The sequence below is a fragment of the Chiloscyllium punctatum genome, chromosome 30 (assembly GCF_047496795.1).
Source record: "Chiloscyllium punctatum isolate Juve2018m chromosome 30, sChiPun1.3, whole genome shotgun sequence".
NCBI classification, from domain to species: domain Eukaryota; kingdom Metazoa; phylum Chordata; class Chondrichthyes; order Orectolobiformes; family Hemiscylliidae; genus Chiloscyllium; species Chiloscyllium punctatum.
The window spans coordinates 18,481,437-18,497,845 of record NC_092768.1 but is presented as its reverse complement, the minus strand read 5'-3'; positions in this window follow the sequence as shown (position 1 = coordinate 18,497,845).

Here is a 16,409-nt window from a genome sequence, read left to right as displayed (position 1 = left end):
TACACCACTGTAAAAGTAGGGTTGTAGGTCAAACGAAGCAGACAACGCTGTTTAATGTGAAATAACAAAGCAGCAGTGAGAACAACAAAAGCAACAAAAGGGAACCAGCACTTTTCAGATAGAGTCTTATTCGTACGACATGGAAACAGACCCTTCGGTCCAACTCATCCACACCAAGCAGATGTCCTAAATTAATCTAGCCCCACTTGCCAGCACTTGCCACACATCCATATTCATTCTTCCTATTCACATATCCACCCAGATGCCCGTTAAATGTTGTAATTGTACAAGTCTCATCCACTTCCTCTGGCAGCTCAGTCCATACACTCACCACCCTCTGCATGAAAAAGAAAATTCCCCATGGATCCCTTTTGAATTTTTCCCCTCTCACCTTAAACCTCTGCCGTCTAGTTTTGGACACTCCAGCCCAGGGAAAAGACTTTGACTATTCACCCTATCCATGCCCTTCATAATTTTATGAAACTCTATAAAGTCCCCCTCAGGCTTCGACACTCCAGGGAAAACAGCCCTAGCATGTTCAGCATCTCCCTGTAGGCCAAACACTCCAACCCCAGCAACATCCTTGTAAATCTTTTCTGAACATTTTAAAGTTTCACATCATCCTTCCTATAGCAGGGAGACCAGAATTGAATGCAATATTCCAGTCGTGGCTGAACAGACTGTACAGACCCAACGTGATCTCCCAACTCCTTTACTCAATGCACTGACCAATAAGGGCAAGCGAATGGCTCAAACTCCGCTTTCTCAGTGAGAGCACTGTGTTTAGTTCTGTCTGTCCCTTTGATGAACCTGGTTAACTCTGGGAGGGAAAGTGTTTAAGAGGGGCATTGCAATGGCAGCCCACAAGGAGGGGCTTCTTAAACATTCATTCATGGGGATGTGGGCATCGCTGGCTAGGATCAGCTCTCCGGGTTCTCAAGTACACCCTCTTCGGGGTCTCCCTCCCCCCGGGTCCCCCTCCTGATCCTCCCCATTTTACATTACCACCCCTTCCTCCCCCAAAGGCTGAGCTCCCACAGGTGAGTGATGGAGGACATTAAGTCCCTTAAATGGTGACTGGGATCTTCTCAAGGTCATCCCCGGCTGGGGATGGGGTCCTTGCAGCCATCCTGGTTCCCCATTCCCCTCCCCCTCCTTCCTCTCCAAGGGTACTGAGGCCAATGGGATGCTCCACATGCTGACCACTCAGGGACCAAGCTTCCCAATTGGCCTCAGTGCCATTCCCGGGATTTCCCGAGAGATTCCTTTGCCCTGACTCCGAGCGGCAGCAATTTATAACGAGGAAAGCTCTGGTGTAAACGGGGCAATGTCAAAACATCAAATGACCTTCCTCTGAACAACAAGGAAGAGCTACATTTGTGTAGCGCCTCCACCAGCGGCAGGCTCAGTGACGTGTTTCCTTCCCTTCCCCCCCCGCTCTCTCACCTGCTCTGGCTCGGCTCCACATCGGAAGTAGATGATGAGCAGGGCTGTGGTGGGCACTGACAGCCCCAGGCTCAGGAAGACGGTGCCGAGTACAGGGACCAGGCGGCCACCAGCTCCGTCCGCTCCCTTCTCCGGGTCAGGCATGGGGCTGGGGGAGCTCTCCTGGGGGTTCCCATTGTCCATTTGACTGTCCTGTCTCTGGGGTGGCTGTCTACATCCCCAAGGTAAGCACGAACTGCTGGACCTTCGCTGGGCTGAGGTAGCTATCCAGCTCCTCACTGGGGTCATTTACCCGCTCTGGTGTCATTGAGCCAAGGCAAGGGTCCTCACTGTCCAGTTCTGTGTCTGACAATGGGACTGTCAGAGGATCACAGCTCTCGGTTGCCTGTAGTTGTGGGGCAGTGGGTACCCCCTGGTTCTCACTGGGTGGAGGGTGGACTTCGGGGGGTCCGTTGTTTCCTGGTTGGGAGGAAATGCCCTCCTCTTTACCGACGGTGCTCTGTCTCTTCTTCTGGTGGTGATGGCCTTCTGTGCGTCCATCTTCCCCCTCCGAAGAGCTGGCCGTTCCTCCCTTGTGCAGCTGTCTTTTCCCACTTTGCTGGGAGGCTTTGGGGGCCTGGCAAGATTTCCTCTTCCTGTTTTTAACAGGTATCCACTCCTCTGCCTGCTTGATTACCTCCTCCTCCATTTCTTCCATCTGTCCGGCTAGAGCTAGGATCAGCTGCTGTGTCTCCCCGCTGGCTGCCGCCTCCTCCACTCCAGCCTGTTCTTCTTTCGGGGTGTCACCAGACTCCGTTTCCCTGCTGTCCGGGTGGACCTTACTGGTTTTTGGGGGTCCACAGCTCACATTGCCACCTCCAGCCATCTGTGCGTAAGTGGGGCCCCCACGTCTTGGGCAGGTCTTCTACATGTGGCCCGCCTCTCCGCACAGGTTGCAGCTCTTTTCTTCCTGGCAGTCCATAGTCAAGTGACCCTCCTGTTTGCAGTTTCTGGGGGAGCTCTCCTCGGCTGTGGGTGTGGGGTGCACTGTCTGCTCTGAGTGTCTCACTCCCTCTGGTAGGAGCAGCCGAGCAGGGCTGGGGGCTGCCCTCTCTCCGTCTGTGTGTGTGTGTGTGTGTGTGTGTGTGAGTGACTGTGCTGTGATCTCTCTCTCTCTCACACACACTCACACACACCCCCACACCCAGACAGACACAGAGACTGTGAACTCCTGGAGCTCTCCGGCTCTCAGTCTGTTTCCTAATTCTCAGCTTTTACATCGCCGCCCACAGCTTCTCTCGCCAATCAGCCTTTTCTGACTTTTCCTCCTGGGTTTCAGTTTCAGCCTCCCTCTTCCTTTAGCCTTTCCTTTCTTTCCCTGATACCCCTCTCTCTCTCTGACACTCCCCATTTCGCCCCCCCACTCTCGCCCCTGACAATCTGTGGGGTAAATCATTTGGCCCTTTCAGACCCAGGTAAGCCAGGCAGCTTTGTGTAAAACTTGCCCCCACATTTCCTCCTGTTAAATGTGTCCCTGAAACATGACCATCTCTGGTTATATGATAGTATGGAGGCCTTCAGCCCCCCGCACATGTTTTTTTTAACAATGATCAGTTCGGACGACATTCACCAGAGTTTCAAAGATCAAATGGGGATTTCATAGAAATAGAGTCATAGAGATGTCCAGCATGGAAACAGACCCTTCGGTCCAACCCGTCCATGCTGACCAGATATCCCAACCCAACCTAGTCCCACCTGCCAGCACTGGGCCCATATCCCTCCAAACCCTTCCTATTCATATATCCATCTCAATGCCTTTTAAATGTTGTAATTGTACCAGCCTCCATTACTTCCTCTGGCAGCTCATTCCACACAGTCACCGCCCTCTACTGTACATGAAAAAGTTACCTCTTAGATCCCTTTTAAATCTTACCCCTCTCACCTTAAACCTATGCCCTCTAGTTCTGGACTCCCCCAAAATGCCCCTGATAATTTTAGAACATAGAACATAGAACATAGAAGAATACAGCGCAGTACAGGCCCTTCGGCCCTCGATGTTGCGCCGATCAAAGCCCACCTAACCTACACTAACCCACTATCCTCCATATACCTATCCAATGCCCGTTTAAATGCCCATAAAGAGGGAGAGTCCACTACTGCTACTGGCAGGGCATTCCATGAACTTACGACTCGCTGAGTGAAGAACCTACCCCTAACATCAGTCCTATATCTACCCCACCTTAATTTAAAGCTATGCCCCCTTGTAATAGCTGACTCCATACGTGGAAAAAGGTTCTCACTGTCAACCCTATCTAACCCCCTAATCATCTTGTACACCTCTATCAAGTCACCCCTAAACCTTCTTTTCTCCAATGAAAACAACCCCAAGTGCCTCAGCCTTTCCTCATAGGATCTTCCTACCATACCAGGCAACATCCTGGTAAACTTCCTCTGCACCCGTTCCAGTGCCTCCACATCCTTCCTATAGTATGGCGACCAAAACTGCACACAATATTCCAGATGCGGCCGCACCAGAGTCTTATGCAACTGCAGCATGACCTCAGGACTCCGGAACTCAATTCCTCTACCAATAAAAGCCAGTACGCCATATGCCTTCTTCACTGCACTATTTACCTGGGTGGCAACTTTCAGAGATCTGTGTACATGGACACCAAGATCCCTCTGCTCTTCCACACTACCAAGTATCCGACCATTAGCCCAGTCCCCCATCTTTTTATTACTCTTACCAAAGTGAATCACCTCACACTTAGCTACATTGAACTCCATTTGCCACCTTTCTGCCCAGCTCTGCAGCTTCTCTATATCCCGCTGTAACCTGCCATATTCTTCCTCACTGTCTACAACTCCTCCAACTTTCGTATCATCCGCAAACTTGCTCACCCAACCTTCTAACCCTTCCTCCAGGTCATTTATAAAAATGACAAACAGCAATGGTCCCAAAACAGATCCTTGCGGAACACCGCTAGTGACGGCACTCCAAGATGAACCTTTGCCATCAACTACTACCCTCTGTCTTCTTCCAGCCAGCCAATTCCTAATCCAAACCTCCAACTCCCCCTCAATGCCATATCTCTGTATTTTCTGCAGTAGCCTACCATGGGGGACCTTATCAAACGCCTTACTAAAATCCATATACTCCACATCTACCGCTTTCCCCTCATCTACCTCCTTAGTCACCTTCTCAAAGAATTCAATAAGGTTTGTGAGGCACGACCTGCCCTTCACAAAACCATGCTGACTATCCTTGATCACATCATTCTTATCCAGATGTGCATAAATCCTATCCCTTACAATTCTCTCTAAGACTTTGCCCACAACAGAAGTGAGACTCACTGGCCTATAGTTACTAGGATTATCCCTACTCCCCTTCTTGAACAAGGGAACCACGTTTGCTAGCCTCCAGTCCTCTGGCACTACTCCTGTAGACAAAGAGGACACAAAAATCAAGGCCAATGGCTCTGCAATCTCCTCCCTTGCTTCCCAGAGAATCCTAGGATAAATGCCATCAGGCCCAGGGGACTTATCTATTTTCACCCTTTCCAGAATTTCCAACACCTCTTCCCAACATATCTCAAAGCCATCCATTCTACTTATTCGTGCCTCAGTATTCATATCGACAACAATGTCCTGTTCCTGAGTGAATACTGACGAAAAGTATTCATTCAGTGCCTCCCCAATCTCTTCAGCCTCCACACGCAACTTCCCATTACTATCCTTGATTGGACCTATTCCTTCCCTAGTCATTCTTTTATTCCTAACATACCTATAGAAAGCCTTAGGGTTTTCCCTAATCCTACCAACTAAGGACCTTTCATGTCCCCTCCTTGCTGCTCTTAGCTCTCTCTTCAGGTCCTTCCGGGCTACCTTATAACTCTTATAACACTCTTTTGTAGACCTTTATGAGGTCACCCCTCAGACTAGATGTTCCCAATGACCAGGGAGTCCAGGTCAAGGGCATTACAGTTTAAGGATACAGGGTAGGTCATTTAGAGTCAGAGAGTTATACAGATGTGCAGTACAGAAACAGACCTTTGGGTTTAACTCGTCCACGCTGGACAGATATCCTGAATTAATCTAGTCCCATTTGCCAGCACTTGGCCCATATCTCTCTCAACCCGTCCTATTCATATACCCATCTAGATGCCTTTTAAATGTTGTAATTGTACCAGCCTCCATTACTTCCTCTGGCAGCTCACTCCATACAGTCACCGCCCTCTACTGTACATGAAAACGTTACCTCTTAGATCCCTTTTAAATATTACCCCTCTCACCTTAAACCTATGCCCTCTAGTTCTGGACTCCCCCAACCTAGGGAAAAGACCTTGACTATTTACTCTATCCATACCCCTCATGATTTTATAAACCGTTATAAGGTCACCCCTCAGCCTCCGACGCTCCAGGGAAAACAGCCCTAGCCTATTTCGTGTCTCCCTGTTGCGCAAATCCTCCAACCTTGGCAACGTCCTTGTAAATCTTTTTTGAACCCTTTCAAGTTTAACAACATCCTCCCAATAGGAGGGAGACCAGAACTGCATACAGTATTCCAAAAGTGACCTCACCTATGACCTGTCCAGCCTCAACATGACCTCCTAACTCCATTACTCAATGCACTATCCAATAAAGGAAAGCATACCAAATGCCTTCTTCGCTAAATATCTACCTGCAACTCCATGTTCAAGGAACTGTAAACCTGCACTCCAAGGTCCCTTCCCCCAAGTGTATAACTCCTTCCCTGATTTGCCTTTCCAAAATGCAGCTCCTCACATTTGTCTAAATTAAACTCCATCTGCCACTCCACAGTCAATTGAACCATCTGATCAAGATCCCATTGTACTCTGAGGCAACATTTGTCACTGTCCATTACACCTCCCATTTTGGGGTCATCTGCAAACTTACTAACATTCCTCCTATGTTCACATCCAAATCATTTACATAAATGATGAAAACCAGTGGACCCAGCACTGATCCTTGTGGCACAGCACTGGTCACATGCCTCGAGTCTGAAAAACAACCGTCTCCAATCACCCTCTGTTTTCTACCTTTTAGCCAGGTCAAAATCCATATAGCTAGTTCTCCCTGTATGCCATGTGATCTCACCTTGCTAACCAGTCAACCATGAGAAATCTTGATGAACGCCTTCCTGAAGTCCATCTCGATCATGTCCACTGCTCTGCCCTCATCAATCCTCTTCGTTACTTCTTCAAAAACTCAAACAAGTTAATGAGACATGATTTCCGATGCTCAAAGCAATGTTGACTATCCCTAATCAATCCTTGTCTTTCCAAATACAAATGAATCCTGTCATAGAGATGTATAGCATGGAAACAGACCCTTCGGTCCAACCTGTCCATGCCGACCAGATATCCCAACCCAATCTAGTCTCACCTGCCAGCACCCGGCCCATATCCTTCCAGAACCTTCCTATTCACACACCCATCCAGATGCCTTTTAAATGCTGTAATTGTACCAGCCTCCACCACATCCTCTGGCAGCTCATTCCACACACATATCATCCTCTGTGTGAAAAGGTTGCCCATTACATCCCTTTTATATTTTTCCCCTCTCACCCTAAACCTATGCTGTCTAATTCTGGACTCTCCCACCCCAGTGAAAAGACTTTGTCTATTTATCCTATCCATTGCCCCTCATGATTTAGTAAACCTCTATAAGCTCACCCCTCAGCCTCCAACGATCCAGAGAAAAGAGCCCTAGCCTGTTCACCTCTCCCTCTTGCCCAAAACTCCAATCCTGGCAACATCCTTGTAAATCTCTTCTGAACCCTTTCAAGTTTCACAACATCTTTCTGACAGGAAGGAGACTCGAATTGCACACAATATTCCAACAATGGCCAAATCAATGTCCTGTACAGCCGCAACATGACCTCCGAACTTCTGTACTCAATGTTCTGACCAATAAAGGCCCTCAGGAATTCCCCCAATAACTTGCTCAGCACTGACATCGGGTTCATTGGTCTGTATTTCCCTGGCTTTTCCTTAACACCATTCTTAAACAGTGACACCATGTTCGCCAACCTCCAGTCCTCCGGCGCCTCACTTGTGGCTATTGCTGATCCAAATATCTCAGCAAGAGGCCCAGCAATCACTTGCCTAGCTTCCCACAGAGTTCTCAGTTACACCTGATTAGGTCCCAGGGATTTATCCACCTTCATGCATTTTAAGACATCCCACACTTCCTCCTCCGTAATATGGACATTTTTCAAGATGTCACCATCTATTTCACCATATTCTATATCTTCCATGTTCTTCTCCGCAGTAAACACTGATGCAAACTTTTCATTTATTATAACCCCCAACTCCAGTGGTTCCATACATAGGCTGCCTGACTGATCTTTTAGGGCCTTATTCTCCTGAGTTACCCTTTTGTCCTTATTGTATTTGTAAAATCCCTTTGGATTCTCCTTAACCCTAGTTACAAAGTTATCTCATGTCCTGCTTTTGGCCTCCTGATTTCCTTCTTAAGTATACTCCGACCGACTTATAATCGACTAAGAATTCACTCAATCTCTGCTGTCTTTACCTGACATATGCTTCCTTCTTATTCTTGACCAAAACCTCAATTTCTCGAGTCATCCAGCATTCCCTACCAGCCTGTCTGGAACATACTTTCTCTGGATTCTCATATCTCATTTTTGAAGGCTTCCCATTTTCCAGCCGTCCCTTTATCGTGAACATCTGCTCCCAATCAACTTTTGAAAGGTCTTGCCTAATACCATCAAAATTGGCCTTCCTGCAATTTAGAACTTTAACTTTTAGATCGAGTCTACTCTTTTCCATCACTATTTTAAAACAAATAGAATTATGGTCGCTGGCCCCAAAGTGCTCCACCACTGACACCTCAGTCACTTGCCCTGCCTTATTTCCCAGGAGTGGGTCAAGTTTTGCACCTTCTCTGGTAGGTACATCCACATACTGAATCAGAACATTTTCTCGTATACACTGAGGACTGAGGAGAGGGGAAATGCCTTCACACAGAGAATGGGGAGGCTGTGGAATTCACTACCATTGGAAGTGGCTGAGGCCAAAACATTGCAGGAGAATTAGCCATTTGGATACAAAATGGATTGAAGGTAGAAGACAAGGAGAGGCAGTGTGATGGAGTTTAATTTATATAAATGCGAGGTGCTGCAATTTGGGAGAGAAATCAGAGCAGGATTGATATACTTCATGGTAAGGTCCTGAGAAGTGTTGCTGAACAAAGAGACCTTAGAGTGTAGGCTCATAGCTCCTTGAAAGTAGAGTCGCAGGTGTATAGGATAGTGAAGAAGGCAGTTAGTTTGCTTTCATTTGTTGGTCAGAGCATTGAGTATAGGAGTTGGGAGGTCATGTTGCTGCTGTTAAGGACGTTGGTTCAGCCATTTTGGAATATTGCATGCAATTCTGGTCTCCTTCCTATTGAAGGATGTTTTGAAACTTGAAAGGGTTCAGAAAAGATTTGTAAGGATATTGCCATGGTTGGGAGGTTTGAGCTCTAGGGAGAGGCTGAATAAACTGGGGCTGTTTTTCCTGGAGCGTCGGAGTCTGAGGGGTGATGTTACAGAGGTTTACAAAATCATGAGGGGCATGGATAGGATAAATAGACAGACTGTTTTCTCTTTATTGGGGGAGTCCAGAACTAGAGGGAGGAGGTTTAGAGGGAGTGGGGAAAGATATAAAAGGGACATAAGGGGCAATATTTTTACACAGAGGGTTTTTTTTTAGATTAGATTAGATTACTTACTGTGTGGAAACAGGCCCTTCAGCCCAACAAGTCCACACCACCCCGCCGAAGCGCAACCCACCCATACCCCTACATCTACCCCATACCTAACACTATGGGCAATTTAGCATGGCCAATTCACCTAACCTGCACATCTTTGGACTGTTGGAGGAAACCGGAGCACCCGGAGGAAACCCACGCAGACATGGGGAGAACGTGCAAACTCCACACAGTCAGTCACCTGTGGCGGGAATTGAACCCAGGTCTCTGGCGCTGTGAGACAGCAATGCTAACCACTGTGCCACCGTGCCGCCCACGTGATATGTGTATAGAATGAGCTGCCAGAGGAAGCAGTGGAGGCTAGTGCAATTCGAACATTTAAAAGGCATCTGGATGGATATATGAATAGGAAGGGTTTAGAGGGATAAGGGCCAAGTGCTGGCAAATGGGTCAGATTAGGTTCGGATATCCGGTTGAGTTGGACTGAAGGGTCTGTTTCTGTGCTGTACATCTCTCTGACTCTGTGATTCTAAGGAGTTAGATATAATTCTTAGGGCTCATGGGATAATAAGACCTTAAGGTATAGGAGCAGAATTAGGCCATTCAACCCATTGTCTCTGCTCCACCATTCGATCACAGCTGATACATTTCTGAGCTGGAAAAAGTGTTGCTGGAAAAGCGCAGCAGGTCAGGCAGCATCCAAGGAGCAGGAGAATCGACGTTTCGGGCATAAGCCCTTCAGGAAGCAATCCCTTCCTGAAGAAGGGCTTATGCCTGAAACGTCGATTCTCCTGCTCCTTGGATGCTGTCTGACCTGCTGCGCTTTTCCAGCAACACTTTTTTCAGCTCTGATCTCCAGCATCTGCAGTCCTCACTTTCTCCTGATACATTTCTGAACCTCATTCTCCTGCTTTCTCCCGTAACCTTTGATCCCCATTACTAATCAAGAATTTATCTCCCTCAATGACTTGGTCCCCACAGCCTTCTGAGGCAATGAGTTCCCCAGAGGCACCACTCTGTGGTTGAAGAAATTCCCCCTAATCAGTGCTAAAGGGTCATCTCTTGGTGCTGTGCCCTTGAGTCCTAGTCTCTCCTGCTCAGAGATACATCTTCACTGAGATCAGTTCAGAATCTTAAACTGCATGTGGATCAAAGGGTATGGGGAGGATCTGGGAACAGGAGACTGAGTTGGATGAGCAGCCATGATCATATTGAATGGTGGAGCAGGCTGAAAGGGCCAAATGGCCTACTCCTATTTTGTTTCTGTTTCTCTTAAGATCATGACTGTTCTGATTCTATCCTCTCATCCATCCTGTCTACCCACGATAACCTTCCACTCCCTCGCTGAACAAGAATCAATCAGCCTTTGCCTTCACACTATTGAAGGGCTCTGCTTCCAGCTGTTTTTTCAAGGAGAGATTTCCAAAGGTTCACATCCCTCTGAGAGGAAACATTTCATCTCAACTCTGATTCAAATGGATGACTCTGATTTTTATTGAGTGACTCCTAGTTCTAGATTCTCCCACAAGTGGAAACATCAATCCCACACCCAACCTTTGAAGGTGCTTTAGGATCTTTCAATCAACTCATCTCTTTTCTTCTACCCTCCCGTGGATACAAACCTAGTCTGCTCAATGTTTCTTCAGACGATAATCCACTCATTCCAGCTATTAGTCTGGTAGACCTTCTGTGAACCATTCCAATGCATTTACATCCTTCAGCACAGGGATCAATACTGTAGACGATACTCCAGATGTAGCCTCATAAACACGCTCTACAAGGTAGCCCTACTCTTAAACCCCAAAACTGACCCTAACAACAAAGGCTAAAATTCTGCTCCTTGCTGAAGCTGGATGCTAACTCTCTCCAATTCATGCACATGTCCTCTCAGACTCCTCAATGCTGTACTTTATTGGAGCCTCGGCCTATTTAAACAACAGTCTGCTTTCTGATTCTGCCCCAGCCAGGCCCTGAGTTGTCCTGCACTCACTGGTCCCTGTCATTCCAGCATTTCGATCAAACTCATTCCCTCTCACTGCTGTAGTTGAGCAAAGACTTGATCACCTGTTCATATCCAATGGATCAATACATTCATTGATCAAGTAGCAGATAGGACCATTCAGCCCATCAAGTCTGACCTCCACTTTCATATCAAATCATAGACTATTTCGGTCCAGAAAGAGGCTATTTGACCCATCATGTCTGTCCTGGCCCCTGAAAGAGTGACCCAGCTTGTCCCATTCTTGATCTTGTCTCTAAATCCATCCCTTTAAGCTCGATTTCCAGATTTCATGAAACCTCCTATTGATTCTGCCTTCACCACTCCCTGAAGCAGCACATTCCAAATCCGAACAACTCTCTGGGGAAAGAAGTTTCCCCCATCTCACTCCAAACTTTCTTGATGACAATCTTGAAATTGTGGGGCTCTACTTACTGACACACCAACGAGTGAAAACAGATTATCTGTCTTCCCCCTGTCAAAATTGCTGATAATTTTGAACATCTGAATGAGGTCCTCTCTTAATCTTCACTGTTCCAAAAAGAAGGAGCCCAATCTCTCTTATCTTTCCTCATGTCTAAAATCCCTCATGCCTGGTATCATTCTCATAAATCTCCTTTGCACTCCCTCCAAGGTTTTAACAGCCTTCCCGAAGTAAGGTGTCCAGAAGTGAATTGAACACAATACCCCAACGTGGTTTGACCAATGTTTTGTAGAGGTGTAGCATCACATCCTTGCTTCAATACTCCATGCCTGTGTCTATAAACCCAAGAATCCCATAATAATAATATGGGTTCTTAAGAACTGTTTCGACTTGCCTGGCCACCTTCAGAGAACCATGTACGTAAACCCCTCAGTCCCCTGCTCCTGTACTCCCCTCAGAGTTGTACCATTAAGCCTGTATTGTCTCTCCATGTTTCTTCGACCAAAATACATGACCTCACATTTCCCTGCATTGGAATTCACCGCCCGCGAGCGCCCCCTCTCGGCCCCGCCCTGCCTGTGAGGGGGGCAGATTGCTTTCCCTAAAGGGCAGCACTGACACTAATTGGGGGGGCGGGGGATAGTGAGGGGGCTTTCCAACATTGGGCCACTTTAATGGGAATCACTTTCCATTCCAGACTGAGACATTGCATTGAGGTTCTAACAGGGACCGTGATGGATTGGGACCCGTGTCCATCCGGGAATTCTTGGTCTAGTGAGGTTCCCACTGCACCGCCATCTCCCCATGACAGGGGCACAGGAACAGGAATAGGCCATTCGGCCCCTTGGGTCTGTTCTACCATTCAATGAGATCATGGCTGAGCTTGTCCCAGGTCCATGTTCCTGACTTTAGCCCGAATCCTGTAACATCTTTGACCCAAAAACTGCATCTCTTTCAGATTTAAAATGAACAATTTATCCAACAGGAGGAGATCACGTGGCTTTAGGTGTTGGGGCGGGGAGAGATAATACATTGTGATAGACAGGATGGAGCAGTTGGGAAGGACAAACTTTACGGACCAGCAGCTGTTTCCTGTCCTGTTCCAGACTCAGATGGACTTTCATAAAAACCGAAAGAACTGGGAATGGTGGAAATCGGAACTAAAACAGAAAGTGTTGGAAAATGCTCAGTAGGTCTGACAGCATCCGGGAAATTCTCCAGTCTCCTCCCACAATCCAAAGAGATGCCGCCAGATCTGCTGCGCTTTTCCAGCAATTTCTGTTCTCATCGAGTTTGTCTGATGTCCTTTTGGGGTAACAGTGCAGATACTAAACTTCTCTGCCACGATGCAGGGTCAATGTGCCAAAAGGTTCGACCTCAAGAGGACAGCAAGAGGGAAACCTGCAGGAAAAAACTCAGGAGAAAGACAACTACTTTCAGATGGTCCATTGTTTGGGAATATCGCTCGGATTCGCGGGAGGAGCCTGCACACTGCAGTGGGAATGGTGCGAGAGACCAACAGTTGGGTTAATCCCACAATCCAATGGGGGAGGCTGCACTGGAACGGATCCTTCCACCACATCACAAATCCTCCCCTTTCTGGTTGTTACTTTTCTCACCTTTCCCCGTCTGTGTCATATTTCAAATCAGATCTATTTTTCACCTTTTCACAATTTGGCAAAAGGCCACAGATCTGCAAAGTTATCTCTGTTCAAAGATGCTACTTGATCTGCTGAGCAATTGTAAACCTTTTCTGATTTTATTTCGATGTTGAGTATCTGCAATATTTTACTTTTGGGCTATGATCACTCATGAATGATACTTGCCTGCAGTACCGGTGACTGCCAGCTGATGGCAATCCTACACCACGAATGTCATCGCGTTTCGAAATTGCAGTGATGTCTGTGACCTGCACCTTCGTCCTTGAGGATTTCCTGCACTGTGTCTGTGATGTCTTTAACCCTGGCACCAGGAAGGCAACACACCATCCTTAAGTCCTGCCTGCTGCCACAAAAACCCCAGTCAGTTCCTCTCACTATGGAGTCCCCTCTGACCACGGATCTGTGCGATATCTGACTCTTCCACTCTGCCTCCACGCCAACTTTTGATTGACAGATCTTTTCCCTCGGGTGGGTGAGTCCAGAACTAGAGGGCACACGTTCAGGGTGAGAAGTGAAAGATCTGAAAGGGAACTAAGGGACAACTTTTTCACGCAGAGTGTGGTACGTGTATGGAATGAGCTGCCAGAGGAAGTGGTGGAGGCTGGTACAATTACAGCATTGAAAAGGAACCTGGATGGGTATATGAATAGTAAAGGTTTGGAGGGATATGGCCAAGTGCTGGCTAATGGGCGAGATTAGGTTAGGATATCTGGTCGGCATGGATGGGTTTGACTGAAGGGTCTGTTTCCATGCTGTATATCTCCATGACTCTATGACCAGAGCTTTATAGAGCCTCAGAAGTACATCTCTGCTTTTATATTCAAGTCCTAGTTGATTAATGAGGGAAGGGACATAGATGTCATGTACATGTACTTTGGTAAGGCATTTGATAGGGTCCCCTATGGTAAACTGATGGAGAAGGTGAAGTCGCAAGGGGTCCAGGCTGTTCTAGCTAGATGGATAGAGAACAGGTTGGGCAACAGCAGACAGAGAGTATTAGTGGAGGGGAGCTTCTCAAAACGGAGACCGGTGACCAATGGTGTCCCACAGGGGTCCGTGCTGGGATCACTGTTACTTGTGATGTACATAAATCATTTGCAGGAACGTGTGGGTTGCGTCATGGGAAAGTTTGCAGATGAAACTAAGATTGGTGGAGTAGCAGATAGTGAAGGGGTCTGTCAGAGAATACCGCAGAATACAGATAGATTGGTGAGTTGGGCAGAGAAATGGCAGATGGTGTTCACTCCGGACAAATGCGAGGTGATGGATCTTGGAAGATCAAATTCCAGAGTGAACTATGGAATAAATGGAAAAGTCCTGGGGAAAATTGATGGACAGAGAGATCTTGGTGTTCAGGTGCATTGTTCCCTGAAGGTGGCAACGTACATCAGTAGAGTGGTCAAAAAGGCATACGGCATGCTTTCCTTCATCAGACGGGGTATTGAGTACAAGAGTTGGCAGGTCATGTTACAGTTGTTTCAGACTTTGGTTCAGCCACATGAGGAATTCTACATTCTGGTCCCAACATTCCCGAAAGAATGTGGACCATGGCTAACTATGAAGAGAGGTTTAAATGGATTAGGATTATTTTCATTGAAAAGATGGAGGTTGAGGAGGGTCCTGATTGAGGCCTAAAAAACATGAGAAGTAGACACAGGATGGACAGCAAGAAGCTTTTCCCCAGAGCGGAGGATTCAATCACTAGGGGTCACATGTTCAAAGTGAGAGGGGCAACGTTTAGGGGAGATATGTGGAAAGTTCATCAGGCAGAAGGTTGGGGGTTCCTGGAACACATTATTAGTGGAGGTGGTAGGGGCTAGAAAAACAACATCATTGAAGATGTATCCAGGTCGATACATGTATGGGGAGGGAACACAACAACACAGAGCTTTTGAAAATAGGTGGCAGGTTTAGACAGAGAAGCTGAATCGACAGAGGCTTAGAGAGCTGAAGGTCCTGTTCGTGTAAATTTCTTTGTTATTTGTTTGTCTCAAAGTAAATGCCGACATTGCATTTGCCTTCAAAACTACTGACTCAACCTACAAGTTTGACCTTGAGAGAATGCTGGACTAGAACTCCCAAGTCTCTTTGCACTTCAGGTTTTCAAATGTTCTCCCCATTTAGAAATAGTCTATGCTTAAACTCTTCTTTGGGAGCAGGAAGAACAGCCTGAACTTCAGTTTGACCCGCTATGATCGGTGTAATAGAGACCTCTTTATCATATTCTGTAAATGCAATCTTGTGGGTGGCACGGTGGTGCAGTAGTTAGCACTGCTGCCTCACAGCGCCAGAGACCCCGGTTCAGTTCCTGCCTCATGTGACTGTCTGTGTGGAGTTTGCACATTCTCCCCGTGTCTGCGTGGGTTTCCTCCGGGTGCTCCAGTTTCCTCCCACAGTCCAAAGATGTGCAGGTTAGGTGAATTGGCCATGCTAGATTGCCCCCAGTATTAGGTGAAGGGGTAAATGTAGGGGAATGGGTCTGGGTGGGTTGCTCTTCAGAGGGTCAGTGTGGACTTGTTGGGCCGAAGGGCCTGTGTTAATACTGTAAATAATTTAATCTAAGAGATGCCTTTTGTTTGTTGATTAGAGTAAAACTCCAATATGTAATAGTTTCTTTGATCTGCTCCTGTACCCTGCACTTGTGAGAAAACACATCTCTGGAAAGACATTTCTATGAATAAAGTATAAATTTTAAAACTAAAAGAAATCTTGTGCTCTCAAAGCAGATTGCGAACCTCCCACAACCCCGAGGGCAGTCCCATAACACAGCAATACCAAAGCCCCACAAAGATCAGGTCAGATGGAGAGACACCACCAAGGACATTGCTCCCAGGACAGGAACAATGGAAGCCCCTTACTGTTTCAGAAGAGACATTCTCACCAACCTGCAAAGAGCTGGAATCTCCTGATCCCATTGATACTGTCAGGATGTTGCATTGTATCGAGATTCAGGACATTCATCCGATAACTGTTTTTCAATTATCATCATTGTAACTAGATTACTCCATTTCCAGATGCATTGTATCTTTCCCCATTTTCATTCATCTTTTTGTACAAGATTCCTATAAAACCTGGCTTCATCCTCAGCTCGAGAAAGGGAACCCTTGATCTCCCTGCACAGACTGTCAGTTCTGTGTCAGACTCGTCAGTTTCTCTTCCAACG